Source organism: Plecotus auritus, assembly GCF_963455305.1.
Source record: "Plecotus auritus genome assembly, chromosome: 9".
Taxonomy (NCBI): Eukaryota; Metazoa; Chordata; class Mammalia; order Chiroptera; family Vespertilionidae; genus Plecotus; species Plecotus auritus.
This window is the reverse complement of record NC_137783.1, coordinates 36,042,572-36,061,221: the sequence shown is the minus strand read 5'-3', so window position 1 is coordinate 36,061,221 and position 18,650 is coordinate 36,042,572.

The following is an 18,650-nucleotide window of genomic DNA, read 5'->3' as shown; positions in this document are numbered from 1 at the left end:
AATAATTTTTACTTATTATAAACACATTTCATCTGTGTGTAGGTGGCAGTATGTCATTTAATGTAAGGCTCACAGTAATTGTAGAAGATAAGTGTTTGTTATTTCCATGTTATAGATGAAGAAACTGAATCTTGGAAGAATTACGCAAGCTTGAGAGCATAACAAGAAGTAGTAGAACCAGGTCTTGGGCCTTCAAAGATAAATAATAATAATAAGACAAGTGTTAAAACCAATCTGTAGAGCTCAACTTTTTTTTCACAATAATGTTTTACTAGTATTCAAGACCCTGTGGTTGTATTTTAGTATATTAGTCCCCCCCCTTACCTGTGGGGAATACATTGTAAGACCCTCAGTGGATACCTGAAACCTTGAATAATACTGATACTATATATTCTTTGTTTTTTGTTGTTAATACATATGTTGTAGTCCACAGAAACAGCAGCACACTGGTGGGATCAGACTGGATCTGGGTTCAGCAGCCTCAATACTTGAGTTCTGATTAGGAAAGAATTCAGAATCAAGACTCAAACTATAAGTGAACATTTATTTAGAAAATCACAGAGGTAGATAATTTGTAGAAGAAATGGGCTTAGAAAACTAATTATAGAGGTAAGGAAAGGGCCCTTGGAGCTTGGAAGTGAGGAAGGTAATGGTGACTCACCTGAGGAGGGTATTAGGAGGGGGAAAGGGATATGCACCTGCATGCTCCCAAGAAGGAGAGCACACTGGGTCCTCCGTCCTACAGGTTTTAAGATGGAGATGTTAGGGGAGGTCCCAGGGGAAGATCTGAATACAATATTCAGCAGCTTTCCAGGTGTGTCCTAGGTTTCCACTGTTTGATCAGAGCCAGGACAGTGGGTCATTATCCAATGCAGCTGGTCCGGAGGTCAGCCTTGGTGTTGCTTGTCTGGTTTTTCTGCTTTCTGGGCCTGGAGCTGAAATACAACTGAGGGGTAGAAGTTATCTTTAGGGAGAAAAGGTCGGGGGGTCTAAACCGCATGACCTACCAGTGATATGCTGGGGGAGGAAAGGTCACCCTGGGGGTGAAGTCCTACCCTACTACTGTCCTTTGCTAGATACCTGGGGCTTTCCACCCTGGTGACCTTCTGTAACTGGCCCATCCTTGCTCTGCCCAAGTCTGTCTGTCTACCACACATATATACCTACTAGAGGCCTGGTGCACAAATTCGTGCATGGGAGGGGTCCCAAGGGGGATGAGGGGGGTTCAGGACACCATCGGCCCTTCCAGCAGGTGGTGGGACACCTTTGCCGGCCCTAAATCCAGATCCATCCCACTGACATTCACACAGGTTGTCGAGAGCCACCTGGCAGCTGCTTTTATTTTTATTTTTAATTTTTTTAAATATATTTTATTGATTTTTTACAGAGAGGAAGGGATAAGAATAGAGAGTTAGAAACATTGATGAGAGAGAAACATCGACCAGCTGCCTCCTACACACCTCCTACTGGGGATATGCCCGCAACTCAGGTACATGCCCTTGACTGGAATCGAACCTGGGACCTCTCAGTCCAAGGCCGATGCTCTATCCACTGACCCAAACCAGTCAGGGCCTGGCAGCTGCTTTTATATCGTTTCTTTCTTGCGTCTAGGGAGGGGAAGCAGCCGCTGTGCCTGAGGCCGACTTCCAGGAGGCAGGTGGTGCTGCCAGGATCATGCCAGTGGCGCGGTCCGTCGGTGCCTGGCCTGTTCTCTGGAGATTGGACCTGCAGGACTACTGAGGGAGTGAGTGGCTGTCGCCGGACTGGTGGGCCACTGGGACAGGTTGGTTAGCTTAGCGGCACTCCCACTGTGGGAGAGCACTGACTACCAGGGGGCAGCTCCTACATTGAGCGTCTGCCCCCTGGTGGTCAGTGTGCATCATAGCAACCAGCCCAGCAGTTGTTCGGTCATTAGGTCGCTTAGGTTTTTATATATGTAGATGATAAAGTTTAATTTATAAATAAGGCACAGTAAGAGATTAACACAATACCAAATAATAAAATAGAATGATTATAACAATATAGTGTAATAAAAGTTATGCAAATGTGGTTCATCTCTCTTTCAAAATAGCTTACTGTACTGTACCAACCCTTTCACTTAAAGCAGGGTTGGGGAACCTTTTTCCTGCCAAGGGCCATTTGGTATTTATAACATCATTCAAGGGCAATACAAAATTATCAACTTAAAAATTAGCCTACATTGACTCATAAACTGTATCATTATCCTATATAATAAAAGTGTAATATGCAAATCGACTGACAGTGGAACAACTGGTTGGCAGGGGGCGGGGCTGGCAAGCAGGTAGCGCCAGGCCAGTGGGCAGAGGGAGGGGACGGGGCAGCAGCGACCAGGGGCAGGGCAGCAGCGACCAGCAGTGGCAACTAGCAGCAGCAGAGGGGTGATTGGGGGGGCAGGGCTGGCCGCTCACAGGCCGGCACTGTCCCCTGATCGGCCCACCCAGTTGCCTCCCGCAGAGGAAGGCCAGACTGCGGCTTAGGCCCTTTCCCCGCAGGGAGCGGGCCTAAGCCGTCAGTCAGACATCCCCTGAAGGCTCCCAGACTGCGAGAGGGTGCAGGCCAGGCTGAGAGACACTTCCCTCCCCCCAGAGCATGAATTTTCATGCACTGGGCCTCTAGTAGTTTCCATAAGTTTATGTTGAGAAACTGAGCTGTCTTGGAAAATATTGTTTTGTTAACTAAAAAACCTTGCTAGAAAAAAAAAAAGAAGCCTGCTATATTTGGTCTAAGATTTAATTAACTCACCCCTAATGCCTTGGCAGGGCCAGACCAAATGATTTCTCAGGCCCTATACAGCTAGCAAGCCAGACATTCCCCACCCCTGACTTAAAGGAAGCATTTTAAGTAAAAGCTTCTCTTTGGCATATTCATGTTGCCAGCATCACTACCCTTGCCGTTTGGGGCCATTATTAAGTACTAGTGGCCCGGTGCACAAAATTTGTGCACATTAAAAGGGGATTAATTAGAGGAAATAATTTAATATTGCTATTTGCCCTTTCTCTATAATAGAAGTGTCAGAGATGAAAGAAAATTAGTAAAATGTATATGAAAGCCTTTCTCCTGTCAGAGTCTGGGGCGCACCATGGGACCCAGAGTCAAGTCCCCGCCTACCCACATGCACCTAAAAATCACGTGAGACCCAGACCCAGCCGGCCCTGCCCTCATTGGGCTAGATCCAGACCTGGCCAGTCCCACCCTTATCAAGCCCCGCCGGGCAGGGGATGTACCCTCAGGTCCCCTGGCCCGACGCCAGGATGGGGGGGCGTGGCCTGAGGTCCCCAGCCCAGACTGGGGTGGGGGGTGTGCCTTGAGGTCCCCCGTCAAGCCCCGCCAGGAGAGGGGGCACAGCCTCAGGTCCCCCAGTCTGGCACTGGGAGGAGGGCACAGCCTCAGGTCCCCCGTCAAGCCCCACTGGGCAGGGGGCGCAGCCTGAGTTCCCTTGACCTAGCACTGGAGGTGACCTTGAGGTCCCCCATCAAGCCCCGCTGGGTGGGGGCACAGCCTGAGGTCCCCTGTCAAGCCCCACCAGGTAGGGGGGCGCAGCCTGAGGTCCCCTGGCCTGGTGCTGGGGCAGGGGGTGTGGCCTGAGGTCCCCTGGCCTGGTGCTGGGGTGGGGGGCGCAGCCTGAAGTCCCCTGTTAAGCCCCACCTGGTTGAGGGCGCGGCCTGAGATCCCCCAGCCTAGCACCAGGACGGGAAGCACACCTTGAGGTTCCCCATCAAGCCCCACTGGGTGGGGTGCGTGGCTTCAGGCCCCCTGGCCTGGTGCCAAGGCGGAAGGCGTGGCCTGAGGTCCCCTGTCAAGCCCCACTGGGTGGGGGGTGCAGTCAGAGGTCCCCTGTCAAGCCCAGCCAGGCAAGGGAGCGCAGCCTCAGGTCCCCTGGCCCAGTGCTGGGGCGGGCGGCACGGCCTGAGGTTCCCTGTCAAGCCCCGCCAGGCAAGGGGGGCGCAGCCTCAGGTCCCCTGGCCCGATGCTGAGGTGGGGGGATGTGGCCTGAGGTCCTCCGTCAAGCCCCACCGGGCGGGGGGTACAGTCTGAGGTTCCCCGGCCTGGTGCCGGGGTGGGGGGGTGCAGCCTGAAGTCCCCTGTCAAGCCCCACTTGGTGGGGGGCGCAGCCTGAGGTCCCCCAGCCTGGCACTGGGATTGGGGGAGCAGCCTGAGGTCTCCTAGCCCAGCACCAGGATGGGAAGTTCACCTTGAGGTTCCCTGTCAAGCCCCATCAGGTGGGGGGGCATAGCCTCAGGTCCCCCGGCCTGGCACCAGGGCAGGGGGCATGGCCTGAGGTCCCCTGTCAAGCCCTGCCAGGTGGGGGGCGCAGCCTGAGGTCCCCTGTCAAGCTCTATGGGGGTGGAGGAGGGCATAGCCTCAGGTCCCTGCTGATTGCTCATTAAGGCTCCTTATGGGAACTTGACTTCATCTGTGGGTGCAGCCATCTTTGCGACGGAGTGATGGTCAATTAGCATATTCCCTCTTTATTAGATAGGACTGGAGGCCCGTTGCACGATATTCATGCAAGAATAGGCCCCTGGCTTCACTGCCAGCCGTCCGGGAGCCAGCAAGTCCCCGCTCCCCACCCCAGCCGCCCGGGAGCTGGCAAGTCCCTGCTCCGGGGCCGCCCGGAGCCAGCACGTCCTCACTTCTGTCTGGAGCACCACTCCAGTAGCTCCCTCCGCCGCCCCGCTTCCCCTCATAGCAGGCTTCACACCGCTCTGCACCTGTATATGCAAATTAACCTCCATCTTTGTTGGGTTGATTTGCATACTCACTCTGATTGGCTGTGGGCGTAGCAGAGTGATGGTTAATTTGCATGTTTCTCTTTTCTTAGGTAAGATAATAAGGGTTTTGGAACACTAGCACTGCGATACTCTAACAGTCAGGCTGGTACCTGAGATGCTTACTAGTGACCAATGGGCAGGGAATGTACACAGCGTGGATATGCTGGACAAAGGATGCTTCACGCCCGGTGTAGGACCACTTGAGAATTCATCACACTGTCCAGTCAGTGTGCAATTTAAAACTTGTGAACTCTTTACTTCTGTAATTTTCAATTTAATATTTTTGGACCATGGGAGGTAGACCCCTTGTAATTGAAACAGCAGAAAGCGAAACCATGGATAAGGAGGGACTACTGTATTGTTACTATTTAGTTTTATTCCACATTTTAAAATCTATAATAATAAAAGAGTAATGTGCTAATTAGACCAGATGTCCTTCCGGAGGAAGCTGGGGCTGCGAGGGAAGCCTGGGTCCCAGGTGCCCGAGGAAGCTGGTGCCGGCAGCCAGGGGAAGGAAGGCCTACTCTTGCACGAATTTTGTGCATTGGGCCTCTAGTATTTTATAATTAACAATATTCTTTACCCTTTTCTCATACCCATTTGGACAATGCATTCTCTTCCCCTGTTTTCTTGATTCCTCATTTTCTGACAATGTTAAAATATAACTATTGAACATCTGCTTTTTAAGCTTCTGAAAAACAGTCACTCTGTCCTTTTGACTTTCTACATCGGATGCACATACTCCACACAATTCTGTTTTCTTCCATGTGATGATGATCTTCTTAGATTTTGCCCAATCATTAATGCAAGGTTTCATAAGAGACCTAATGAAGTGTGAAAGGAATCTGGGACCTTTGAGACTTATTACTTAACAGACACTTACTGAACCTTTCAGTGGGGTTGGATATTTAACCTTAAGCCAAAAAGAGTCAAACTATTTGAGCATTTGTTGTGACAGAAAGTCCCACTTTTTCTACGCTATATTGTTGGACCTTTTCTTTTGAATAAATAGGTCACCCACTGTTGATGTGATGGATTTCTCCCCAATTCCCTCTATTTGGGATTTGTTGGAGCTTTTCATCAGGCTGCTGACAAGGGAGTAAAGTCACTCCCACCTTCAAGCAATTGTTTCTTTTCCCTGTGTGCTTGCAGGCAGTACACAATGTGGTTAGAAGCATTGACTTTGAAGCCATACTGCCTGGGTCCAAATCTTGGCTTCTTCTCTTACAGTTGAATAGCCCTATGTCTCTGCTTCCATACGTATGAAACAAGTGCCTATGTCACAGGTGTGTAGAGAGGATAAAATGAGATGATCTGTGTAGAGTTCTTAGCACAGCTCTTGGCATTTGGAAAACCTGCAACCCATGGGGGATTGGTGTTGTTAACAACCTTGGGTGGAAGCAGAGGCGAGGTGGCTCCCTTCATGCTGTATGCGGAGTGTTATCAAGCCTCAATGACCCTGCTTGCTCTACACTTCCCCCTTACCCTTAGAATGGCCTCACAGTCACCCATTCTATTGGCCCCAAAGTGTGATTATATTGCACTGGACCCTGGCATAGTTCTGTGAGGCACCTGTAGGTCTAAATTTCCACAGGAAAGGACCCTGCAAAGCTTCTTCTGGTTATGTTATTTTGGGACCTGGCAATGGTATTATAATATGACTTAAAACAACAAATGATACTTGATAAATATTCTTTTTCCATAAGCAATGAGAGTCTTAATATTCAAGTGTTGTGGCTTTGTCATTGAAAATAGGTTGCTTTTCCTTCATTCCTCAAAAAATATTTGTTCAGTTCCTTTTTGCAAGGCATGGTGCTGGACAGTCAGGTCCAAATAGTGAACAAACCATAGTTCCTGCTCTTGTGGAGTTCACAATCTAGTTGGGGGGAAATGAATGACTACCCAAATGATGCAACTGCATTTGAGGAAGTATCAAAAGGGACATACTTGGGGTGTTATGAGGGTATGGAGAAGGATATTCTACCAGTAACAGCAATTCCTGGGAGCTTGTTAGATATGCAGAATCCTAGTTTCCCCCAGACACACCGAATTCAGAAATGCCTTGTAATCAGATCCCCAGCGATTCATATGCATGCTACAGTCTGAGGAGCACCGATGTGGAGGGATGCTCACATGACTAAGTGTTCCTTCCAACTGGCTACTGAGCAGCTATGTGACCTCTGGGCAAGTTGCTTAACCTCTCTGGGTCTCATACTCCTGCTGCGATGGAACAAAGTAGAACCAAGAAAAAAACTAAGACAGCATTAATACTACTCGCTTTGCATATCACACTGAAATACTGTGAATATGAAATGGACTGGACTGAAACTTACATGAAAATGTACAACAGAAAGGAGTGAATGCAAATCTAAGCTGTTGTTACAAATATTGGGAAGACAGAAGTAGCTCTGTGAGGTGAGGGACCTGTAACTACCTTTAGTAGAATTGGAAATGGATTGTTTTCATAAATGGCAACACAATTCATGGCATGTCTGTAGCATATGCAGCCTGGGTTAGGTAACACATTTTTCACTAGGTGGCTTTCTGTGGAGTTGCATAGAACTTAATGTCCACATGCCCTGTTATCACCAATGAGGCAACTGAACTGGACGGTGTTTCTTAACTTCCCATGAATAGCTATGCATTATCTAGCCATGCCTGAGTTCAGGGATCTACATTCTATTAATTTCATAATTAAGGTCCTGGTATCCACTCAAGAAGGCTTGCAACCTCCCCAGCTCTGTGGTCCCTTAAAGATATTCTGAATTTTGAGAGGTCAAAAAGTGCCTTCTAGAATTCTTATTTTTAATGGCAATACCTCATCAGAGTGCACTGTGCTAAGTGTTTTGCATAGATTATGTAACTTAGTCATGGAGAGAGCAACCCATGTAGAGGTGCAAGCTCAGAGGAATTGAATAAAATGCTCAAGTTCACACAGGACACCCTGACTGTGGTGACACAGTTAGGAAGTGAGAGAACTAAGACCCTCCACTCAAAACCATCTGCCTCTAGAACCCTGTTCTTAACCATTCCGTTACTCTGCCTTGTATCAGAAGTTAATCACCACTGGCTCATTTGGAAGGCAAGGGGTTTGCACTACAATGAAGCATCTTAACCCTACACTCAGGGACTCGTGAATAAACTAAAACCTAGCTCTGGGACGTGACGGAGAAGAACTGCTTCAGTAGAACCTGGGGTCACGGTTTGAGAGAGGATCTCAAGTGTGTGGTGTTTGTGTGACCTGCAGACCAGGCTGCTGTTCTGGGTTGCTCTCTACATGACTGTTATTTGCTGACATTACTGGGAGCAGGCCTACTAACTGAGCAAGCTGAGGGCGAGTTGCCATGTAGGCCATTCTGGGATCAGTAATGAGCCCAGACTTATTTATAAACCCACAGGAAAGGGCCCTGAGCTCACTCTGCCATCTGACTTGGGACCTTGGTGAGGGAAGATTAGAGCAAGAGCATAGGAAGTCCTTGGTGGCCAACTGGGTTTCCAGTCTGAGCCATGTGCCCTTCCCACCAGGAGTTGGCTGCAGACTGTTCTTGGAGGGTCAGTGTCCCTAGACTCCTATACAAGGTGTGATCTCCAGATACAGAGGCTGACCTTTTGGATGTTGGTTATTATGACTTGTACCATGCAGATAATTTGCTCAATAAATATTTATCAAGTACTCACTGCCTGTCTGATAGTGTTGTAGGCCTAGGGAAATACTGTGGTTCCTGCCCACATGGAACTTGCTTTCTGACAGGGAAGGTAGACAACAAACTGATAAACACATAAAAATTTCAGATAGTGCTAGGTGCCTTGACAAAAGTGAAACAGAGCAACGAGAGATGGGTTTCTGTCGGGAAGCGTGTTTTAGCTAGGAGGGTCTAAGAAACCTTTCCTGAGAAGATGACATTGGAACAGAGGCTTGATTGATGAGGAGCCAGTGAGGTGGAGACCTGGGAGAAGAATGAGGACTTCAGATGTAGAGAATAGCAGGAGCAAAGGCCCTGCTATTGCAAAACATTGGGAAGTCCAATGTGACTACAGCTTAGTAAACATGGGAGTTAATTTTTCAGGATTGATACAAGTCAGTTTCTATGCAACTTCTCTGATATTTGTCCCAGTACCTAGGTGGTAGGGAAACTTTGTCATGGCCGAATACGAAAAGAACATGAGGATCTCTGGTATTCTGTATCCTTTGTGCAGACACACACCGCAACTTATGTTGAACAATGAACCCTCTCTCTGGATTGCGATTTTCTCATGGTTATTCCAGGCTGATCATGTCTGGCCCCTTTGTCACAATATTAGGCAGCTCCATCACTCTACTAGTTCAATTAAAAAGCTGAGTCTTTAGAACATAAGCAAAGCAAAATAATATCTGCTATAGTTTTTTATAACAGCTTCATTGAGATATAATTCATATACCCTACAATTCACCTCTTTAAAGTGTACAACTCAATTACTTTTAGAATATTTGCAGAGTTATGCAGTCACTACCACAATCAATTTTAGAACATTTCATTAACCAAAAAGCAAACCCCATATTCATTAGTGCCCATGAGGAGTTGATCCCCACTTTCCCCCAACCTACCCTCCTTCAAAGCCCCCACCCCTGCCAGCTTTAGGCAACTCCTAATCTACTTCCTGTCTCTCTAGATTTGCCTATTCTGGGCATCCTATCTAATAAAAGAGTAATATGCAAATTAACCATCACTCCGCTACACCACAAGCCACGCCCACAAGCCAATCAGGAGCAAATATGCAAATAAACCCAACCAAGATGGCTACGGCCACAGAGAGCAGGAGGGAGGCTTGGGTTTCCCTGGCAATGGAGGAAGCCAAGCTTTCCGCCTGCCCTTGCCAGCCTAGGCCTCCACTCAAGGCTACAAAGTTTCACTGATAGAAGATACATAAACCCAAACAGAAATGGCGGCAGCCACAGAGCTAGAAAGAGCAGGAGGCTAGGGTTGCCCCTGGTGATGGAGGAAGCCAAGCTTTCAGTACACCCTGGCCAGCCCAGGCCTCACTTAAGGCTACAAAGTTTCAATTATAGAAGATACATAAATCCCAATAGAAATGGCTGCCACCACGGAGCGAGCAGAAGGCTTGGCTCCACTCCAGGCTACAAAGTTTCAATTGTAGAAGATAAATAAACCCCAGATACCAGGGCCTCCACTTGGGTCGCCAGGGGGCGTGGCTGGCCTGCAAACCACCACAGGCCCCTTGCTCAGGCCGCCCCATGCCCCAAGGGAACCCCCACCCCGATCGGGACACCCTTCAGGGCAAACCAGCTGGCCCCCACCCGTGCACCAGGCCTCTATCCTATCTAATGAAAGAGTAATATGCAAACTGACCATCACTCCAACACACAAGGTGGCTGCCCCAATGTGGTCAAAGATCCTGCCCCCAAGTGGACACAAGATGGCCACCACAAGATGGCCAGCAGGGGAGGGCAGTTGGGAGGAACCAGGCCTGCAAGGGAGGGCAGTTAGGGGTGACCAGGCCTGCAGGGGAGGGCAGTTATGGGTGACCAGGCCTACAGGGGAGGGCAGTTAGGGGAAAACAGGCTGGCAGGGGAGCAGTTAGGCATCAATCAGGCTGGCAGGGGAGTGGTTAGGTGGTGATCAGGCTGGCAGGCAGAAGCGGTTAGGGGCAATCAGGAAGGCAGGCAGGCGAGCAGTTGGGAGCCAGCAGTCCTGGATTGTGAGAGGGATGTCCGACTGCCCGTTTAGGCCCGATCCCACCGGATCCCACTGCCCATTTAGGCCCGGTGAGATCAGGCCTAAATGGGCAGTCGGACATCCCTCGAGGGGTCCCAGATTGGAGAAGGTGCAGGCTGGGCTGAGGGACACACACCCCCGTGCACCAATTTCATGCACCGGGCCTCTAGCTTTATATAAATAGAATCATGCAATATATAGCCTTTTGAATGTAGCTTCTTTATGGCCAAATAATATTCCATTGTGTGGATATACCATATTTTATTATCCATTCTTCAGATGACAGACATTTGGATTGTTTCCACTTTTTAGCGATTATGAATAATACTGCTATGAACACTCATGTACACATTTTTGTGTGATGGCATATATTTTCAGTTATCTTATGTATATACTACTTTGAACCTTTTGAGGAATTGCAAATTATTTTACAAAGTGTCTGCCCCACATCTATAGTTTTTTAAAGTTTTTTTCTTGAACTCTAGGGGAAAAATTTTTGTCACCGTGATAATCCTCAGGATTTCACATGTCAAGTAGGTAGATGATGAAATAAAGGCTAAAGATAAAAAACATTAATTTGATTTGAGTTTTAAAGCCTTCATCTATTTTCTTTAAATCTCCATGCTAGCTAGGAGAAATCTCCTTATTACTCAATTTCATGTCAAAAAGTTAATCACATAAGAAACTCCTCACATTTCCTTCAAGTACCTTAGGGCAGATAATAAACATCCAAGTTAAAATGAGATACTTTTTCACTGAAGGTGGTTAAGTTTATTCAATTAGTGTTCATTCATTGAATACCTACTCTAACCAGGCACGTTCCAGGTGCTGGATAATTTCCTCATTGTTTTCTATTGTAGGAGGTTCACTTTATTAGTTGTGTGGTTGAAGGAGTACTGTGTAGTACTAATGATTCTTATAGTTCCTTTCCCATAAGCAGACCCATTGAAGATGAGTTTTGGCTCATGTTATTCATTAGCTGCATGCTATTTGGGCCATACAAAATAATCTTGACCAGCCAAAGAAAAGTTGAACCAATCACCTGTCCAAGAATTACATCTAATTCAGAATCCAACTCTTCAGTTCATTAAGACCATTGTTGACAGAAGGTGAACCCAAGCTGACACCTGAGGAATAAGACTCAAGTCTTCCTGGTTAAAAGGCTAATTTTCAGACTTTGTTGATTTCCCGGACCAGTTATCATACCTGCCTGTCACTATGGAAACTCTTCTTGAATGAATTTCAAGGACTCAGATGCAGCTTTTGACAAGACATTCTGAAAGGATGTTATAAATGACAACCATTCATAGTCATTGTAAACTTATCAGTGGATAGAATTTTTCTTTTCCAATTATTGGAGAGGGAGGATCAGAATCCTGACTGGAATTCTTTGGTATATTCATGAAAGTAAGCACACATAGAGCACTGTGTGTTAGGCTATTTTATCTGGTTTAAGTCACTGAATTTTCATAAACATGAAAGGAGATAGGTATTATTCTCTCCCATTTTTATAGATGAGGAAATAGGCACAGAGATGATAAGGAACCTCATCAAGGTTACAAGGTAATAGGTAGACTTGCCTTCAGAGCTGTGTGCTTTAATCCTCTATTCCCTTTGCCTCTTATCATTCAACCTTTGAAACTTCTGTTTTTCATCTGAAAATTAGTAGGTCAAATGCTACATTGAGTGTGAGGTTGTACCTGCTAATCTCTAAAGTTTATTCTGATTCTAAGACTGATTCAAATTCAGCAGTCTCAAAAGAAGCATTCATGCCCGGCCGGTATATCTCAGTGGCTGAGCATCAACCCAGGAGGTCACAGTTTGATTCCAGGTCAGGACACATGCCCGGGTTGTGGACTCAATGCCCAGTGGAGGGCATACAGGAGGCAGCCAATCGATAATTCTCTCTCATCATTGATGTTTCTATCTCTCTCTTCCTCTCCCTTCCTCTGTGAAATTAAAAAAAAAAAACAAACCTTTTTTTTTTTTTTTAAAAAAAGAAGCATTATCAAGACACAAAATATTATGGGAATCTTAAAATGCCCAGAAGCAGCCTTTTTGAGCTATATGTATGTCTGGATGGTCAGGTTCAATGGAAGGAAATGACCATGATTATAATTGTTCATGATGTTGTGAGTTAATTCAGCTTTCATTTGGTGGGTGCCACAATCCAAGTATTTATACTGTGGGTCATACCACTCTAGATTTAGAATGCTATGATTTTTCTCTGAACACAGAATGATGGCTTTGGTTGTGGATAACAGAACTGCTGGCATGCCTCTGTCTGAGGCAGCTGTGCCTCTGGTGTTTGACATTTGCTCGTTGCTGCCAAAGGACTGGCCCCTTCCTCCTAAGGTCTCTTTAACCTAATAATCAACCTGGATTCTTCTTGGTTACAACAGGCCTATTTCCATTGAAATTTCAGCATTTACTTTGCAGGCACCACTACTCACTATACTGGTAGTGAATAGGTTTCCCACTTTTTGTTTCTATTGCATATGTCCACCCACCAATGATTTTATTATTTAAATCACAGGTCAGAAAACTTGAGTCTGACCAAATAATTTTATATTATTTCCAGCTGCAAAAAAGAAAATATCTTGGAGCTATATTTTAGATTTGGGGTGTTTTAAATATTTTTTATGTTTTATTGGAACAATGAGATATAATATTTTGAAATTTGGGCTATTCTAGAGGATCCTGCAGTATGAGGCATACATCCCTAATTTCCAGCAATTCTTTATAAGCTCTTAGGGGGAACCTGGAAGCCATCCCAAACCTTTCTTTTTACTAATCCCCATATCCATCAGATGCATGGTGCTTCTTAAGCTCTCAAATGAGTCCCCTTATCTTTTAATAATTAAAAAATGTTTTTATTGATTTCAGAGAGGAAGGAAGAGGGAGAGAGAGAGAGAAATATCAATGATAAGAGAGAACTACTGCTAGGCTGCCTTCTGCACCTCCCCCACCAGGGATGGAGCCCGCAACTGGGCATGTGCCCTGACAGTGAATCGAACCGTGACCTCCTGGTTAGCGCTCAACCACTGAGCAACACCGGCTGTGCTATCTTTTAATAATTTTATAGGTTTTACATTTTATACATTTTTTTGCCTCGGCTATCAAATCAACCTTCTAATTCATTTCCCTTCCAGTCCATCCTCCAATGTGGTTTGTAAGAGTGATCATTTTGAAACACAATCCCAACGGTGCCATCCCACTATTAGAATCCTTCAGTGATTCCTCTTTGCTTCCTGGATAAAGCCTTCATATGGAGATGAGAACTCACAGGGCCTATCCCACTGTAGAGGACATTTATCGTGTTTTGTCTAGTCAGCAGCCCAGTTTGCTTTTGGAGAAGTACCTCTCCCCCAGTGAGTACTCTCAAAGTGTCCCGTCTTCCCCTAACTGAGAGATGGCTATATTGCCCAAGTCAGGCCAGTCACACTCTTTCTTCTGGAACTTTAAATCTTGAATAAAATTCATTTATTCTGTTAGACTGATCCCATCTGCATCAATTTTAGTCTATGTTCAAATTCTTATGAAACATGCTTGACTTTACATTTTTCCCTCAAGAGTATATTTTTCCCTTGGCTGGTTTGGCTCAGTGGTTGAGGGTCAATCTATGAACCAAGAGATCATGGTTCAATTCCTGGTCAGGGCGCATGCCTGGCTTGCAGGCTTGATCCCCAGTGCAGGAGGCAACTAATCAATGATTCTCTCTCATCATTGATGCTTCCATCTCCCTCTCCCTGTCCCTTCCTCTCTGAAGTCGATAAAAATATATTTTTAAAAGAATATATATATTTTTATAATTTTTAGCTTAATGGGTTAGTGACCATTTTCTAAGCTATACCCAACAAAACAAAGTTGCTGCAAGTTGGATAGATCTGTGGTGATCATATTTAAAAGCAAACAAATATTTACTTGCTGAAACCATAGGGCAAAGTGTTTGAACTGTCCACAAATTTTAGACTGTATAGAGCCTGAACATATAGAGTAGAGGTCATGCTTTTTTCTCCTTCATCATGTAAGGCAACTGAAGAATTAAATGATCTGTTGCAGCAAAAACAAATGACTGACAGTTTGAGCATGCTTTCATTCACTCGCTCATTTGGTCATTCATTGTGTTCTAGGGAACAGTGATGAATAGGACAGACCTGCTACCTATTCTCATGAGTTTATAGTTTCTCTGTGCAAACAGACAATGAACACATTACAGATGCTATGAGTCCTATACAAGGAAATATACTGGCTGCTTTGGAAACTGGTACACATGAAGGTGTAGGTTGGTTTTGGTCATGGCCTTGAAACTGTGTAATGCAAGTCAGAAAGATGAGAACTAGAAAGTGTATATATATGTACAGACACACACAGGGGACATGCACATCCTATGTAATTTTACATTCTGATTTCCACTTTCATGGGAAAATAGAGTGGTGTTTTAGAGCATGGTTCTCTGTAGCTTGAATGCCTGAATTTGAACCCCAACCTACTCCTCATTAACTGTGTGAGGGGGGCCAAATTATTCAACTTCTCTCTAGTTCATTTCATCATTGGAAAAATGTTGATGATAGTAACAGCACTTACTTTGTAGGTTTATTATGAGCCTCAGATGAGTTAATACATGTGAAAGGCCAGTCCTCTCAGTGTGAACTCTTACCAGCCTTGAACCATTTTTCTAAGGTAGAGTGGGAAGGGCATAGCCAGACCTTCAGAAGGGCCTGAATCCTTCTCCATGACTTGTTGATTGAGTGACTCAGCAAGCAGCTTATTGTCTCTGAACTCTAGTTTCCTCATCTATAGAATGGAGGTAGCAATATTTAACCAGTAAGATCGCTTTGAGGGATAAATGAAATAGCATGGCTCTTAGCAATCACCAGGCACTCAAAAACTAGCATTAATCCCTCTCACCCCCTTCTCCCCAAATTAAAACCACTTGAGCCAGAGACTATGATGGAAGTCAAGGTAAGAAAAGATGACACAATATTCTAGAGAATTGCAAGTAAAATATGTATGGAATGTAATAACAACAAAGGTCATTTTTAACATTTGAGAATTGGTCCTTTCAACAAAAACTACAAACATCAGAGGGAAAGATTTATCCACTTCTATTATTTTCTGATCTTTTATCTGTTTGAGTGTGAATAAACAAAATGGAATTAATACTAGTAGAATGATTTTTAGATCTCTCTCTGAGCTAACTACTATAAAAACTCTAAATTAGATTTTCTTTACTTATTTTTATTTCAAAGTGCAGTGCATATACAGCTATGCTGTTACTCATAAACAGGGGAAAACAATGGGTACAAAAGGGAAGAAATCTACCCTGGCATAATAATCCAGGAAGGAAAGTCTAGTCAGACAGGCAGGTGCTGGACCAGCAACTCAGGTGCTGTGCAAATGTCCCACCCTCCTCTGACCAACCCATGCCTTCCTCTGCCTTCGGTTTCTCCTGCCATAAGGACTGCAGAGCAATTTCAGGTTTATTTCTCCATCTTATTTGCTGAAAGATTGGGGCGATAAATGGTCTAAGAAGGGGAGACCTTAGACTGTTTCACCCATCACAAACTTCTTAATACCAGTAAATGCTCCATCATGATAATACAAGGTAAAGAACAAACTCCTTCGTTTTTTTTCTTTAAATGCTTCCCCTCTGGCTTCTTTCTTCCCAAGGGAGGTTCATTTACTAGTAAATTCAGATCATTTAAATGGCCAGCCTTTCTCTCTCACTTCATCCTGTTGTAAGTACATCGATGTCCGGGCTCAAGAGAGACCCAAAGGGCAGTGGCTGCACAGAGCTATAAAGCCAGCAATTTTGAACTTATCTGCCCCTCACCTCGAAAGCAGCTCTTGCATTCTTGTGTCACTGGGGGTATAAACTCTGGATGGTAGGGAAACAGTTTTAGTCTTGTCTCTGCCACCTGCTCCCCACCCCCTGTACACTCTGGAGGGTGATCAGGAGCACATCCTTAGCTTCTCTGGGTCAAATTCCATTCACAGGTAAAGCACCAGGGTGGGGTTAGATTGCTGAGTTCTCTTGCATGTCTACATGCTCTGCTGAGGTGTGACTGAACAATGAACTTTCACAAGGGGGAGGGGCAATTTTCACATTCTAGCCTGGCAGCAAATCCCAAAGCCAAGTGGCCAATGGCCCCAGAGTCTGCTTCCATGCCCCCGAAGTTCTCCAGGCTTCCCTCTGCCCACTTCATTCATCATATTGAGTCTGGACCCCCAGGCATTTGAGTTTTTGACCTCTGGGATCTAGTCTTATGCTAACATCGGCCCATGCTGTGTGTAAGGGTAAGCTCATTTTCAGTTCTTAGCTGATAGGCGTGGACGGGCCCCAACAGACATGGAGTGCTGGCCATATCTCTCTTTAAAAGAAACCTGTGAAAATTTGGTGGAGATGAGAACAGGTACATAGCAACTTCAGAAACTAATTGGTGAACACACATATTTTCAAGCAGGGTTTCTTTGTCTCCCAATATAATTCCATATACATTGATTGGTTTGACTAACTACCAAGAGGACATTTGTTCTGACGATTAGGGGGTATTTGAACCAAAGAAAAAACTTTCTAAAAATATCTTTTATTGACACACATAGAGAAAAGGACACAAATTAACAATGTATAGATCAATGCATTATTACAAAGTGAACACACTTGTGTAACCACACCACTGAGTAACCATTGTGTTCAAAAAATAGAACATGATGAGAAACCCTATTGTTTCCCTTCTCCTAAGAAATAAATTTTTGATGTTAACAGAATCATCTTTCCATTTTTTTCTTTTCAGAGAGTATTCCTGGGACCACGTCCCTTTTAGTCTTACTGTTACTTAAATTTCCTCCCTCATCTTTCTCCCTCCGACAACAAAAAATAACGTCAGCTAGCACTGGCCATTCTCTTCCCCATAACCTGGTAGGAAGGAATGGTGTGGGACAAAGTGATGACCTGCTGTTTGCATATCTGTAAGAAAACTTGACATGCGTCGTCGTCAGGGTCCACAGAGTTTTTTGTTTGTTTTGTTTTTTAATTCTCATCTCACAGGCAAGATGAGAAAACGGAAGCTCAGGAAGGTAGGCAGCTTAATCTGGACTTCAGAAATCGACCCTTTGCAAAGTGTAGGGTCTTCAAGTCAAAACCAGAGCCTTCAGTGTATAAAGGAATTCTCATCCCCGTGCTGGATGGCCTCAGGCCCCTTTGAAAAGCTAGTAGAAGGTATGGTGCCCCTTCCCAGAAATATGTACACACACACAGAAAACCAAAAGGTGCATAGTGTAGGGGGTTCCCACACCAGGTGAGCCCCTGGTACCTGTGGACTATGCCCAGTCCTTTGCAGTGACTCTGTGGGGATACAGCACACAGCGCCTTGCCCATTACCTTTCAGCCACAGGTGGGAGTGTATGGTCAGCGCAGTCCACCTGTAGGACACCCCTTAGATGTGTGTGCACTGCGGGGTGCCCTCCTCTCCGCGGAGCTGTCACAAAGGACAGCACTTGGCATCCTCACTGCTCTCTGCCCAGGAGCACCGACTTTAGAATTCTGGTGCCCGTTTCTCCGGGATCACTGCCAGCGGAGTATATCCTGCCCACAAGGGCGCCCGGCGGCCTCAGGAGCCTGGGAGACCAGGGGCGACTCGCATTCATCTCTAGACCCTGGGATCCCCCCACATGCGCATGGATCCTGGGAGGGTCGGCGTGGGCACAAGCGCGGCAGCGAGGGCGCGGCGACTCCGGGCGCGCTCCTGTGTGCGCGGAGAGGGCGCCCGGCCGGCGGTGCCAAGCTCTACCGCCTTGGTGGCTCCCGGCCCGGCCCGGGGCCCTGGCAGTGCCCTCTCTCCGCCTGGCCGGCTTGGCCCCGCACCGCTCCGGGCCGCGAGAGCTGGAGCAGCGCCCCCACCGCCCGCTTTTCCGCCTCCATCTTCTCCGCCTCCTCCTCCTTCCCCCGGCAACCCGCGCAGTCCTAACCGGTTTAGACTGGCCAAGGTGCCCCGCAAAGAAGCGAGGGGTGTGTGTGTGTGTGGAGTGGGGTAGAACCCAGGGAAGAACTTCCCGGGGAGGAGGAGAGAAAGAAGGTGGAGCCCAGCGGAGGGGGCCGGCTCCCTTCCTCCATGTGGCCGCCGCCGCCGCGGAACTCGGC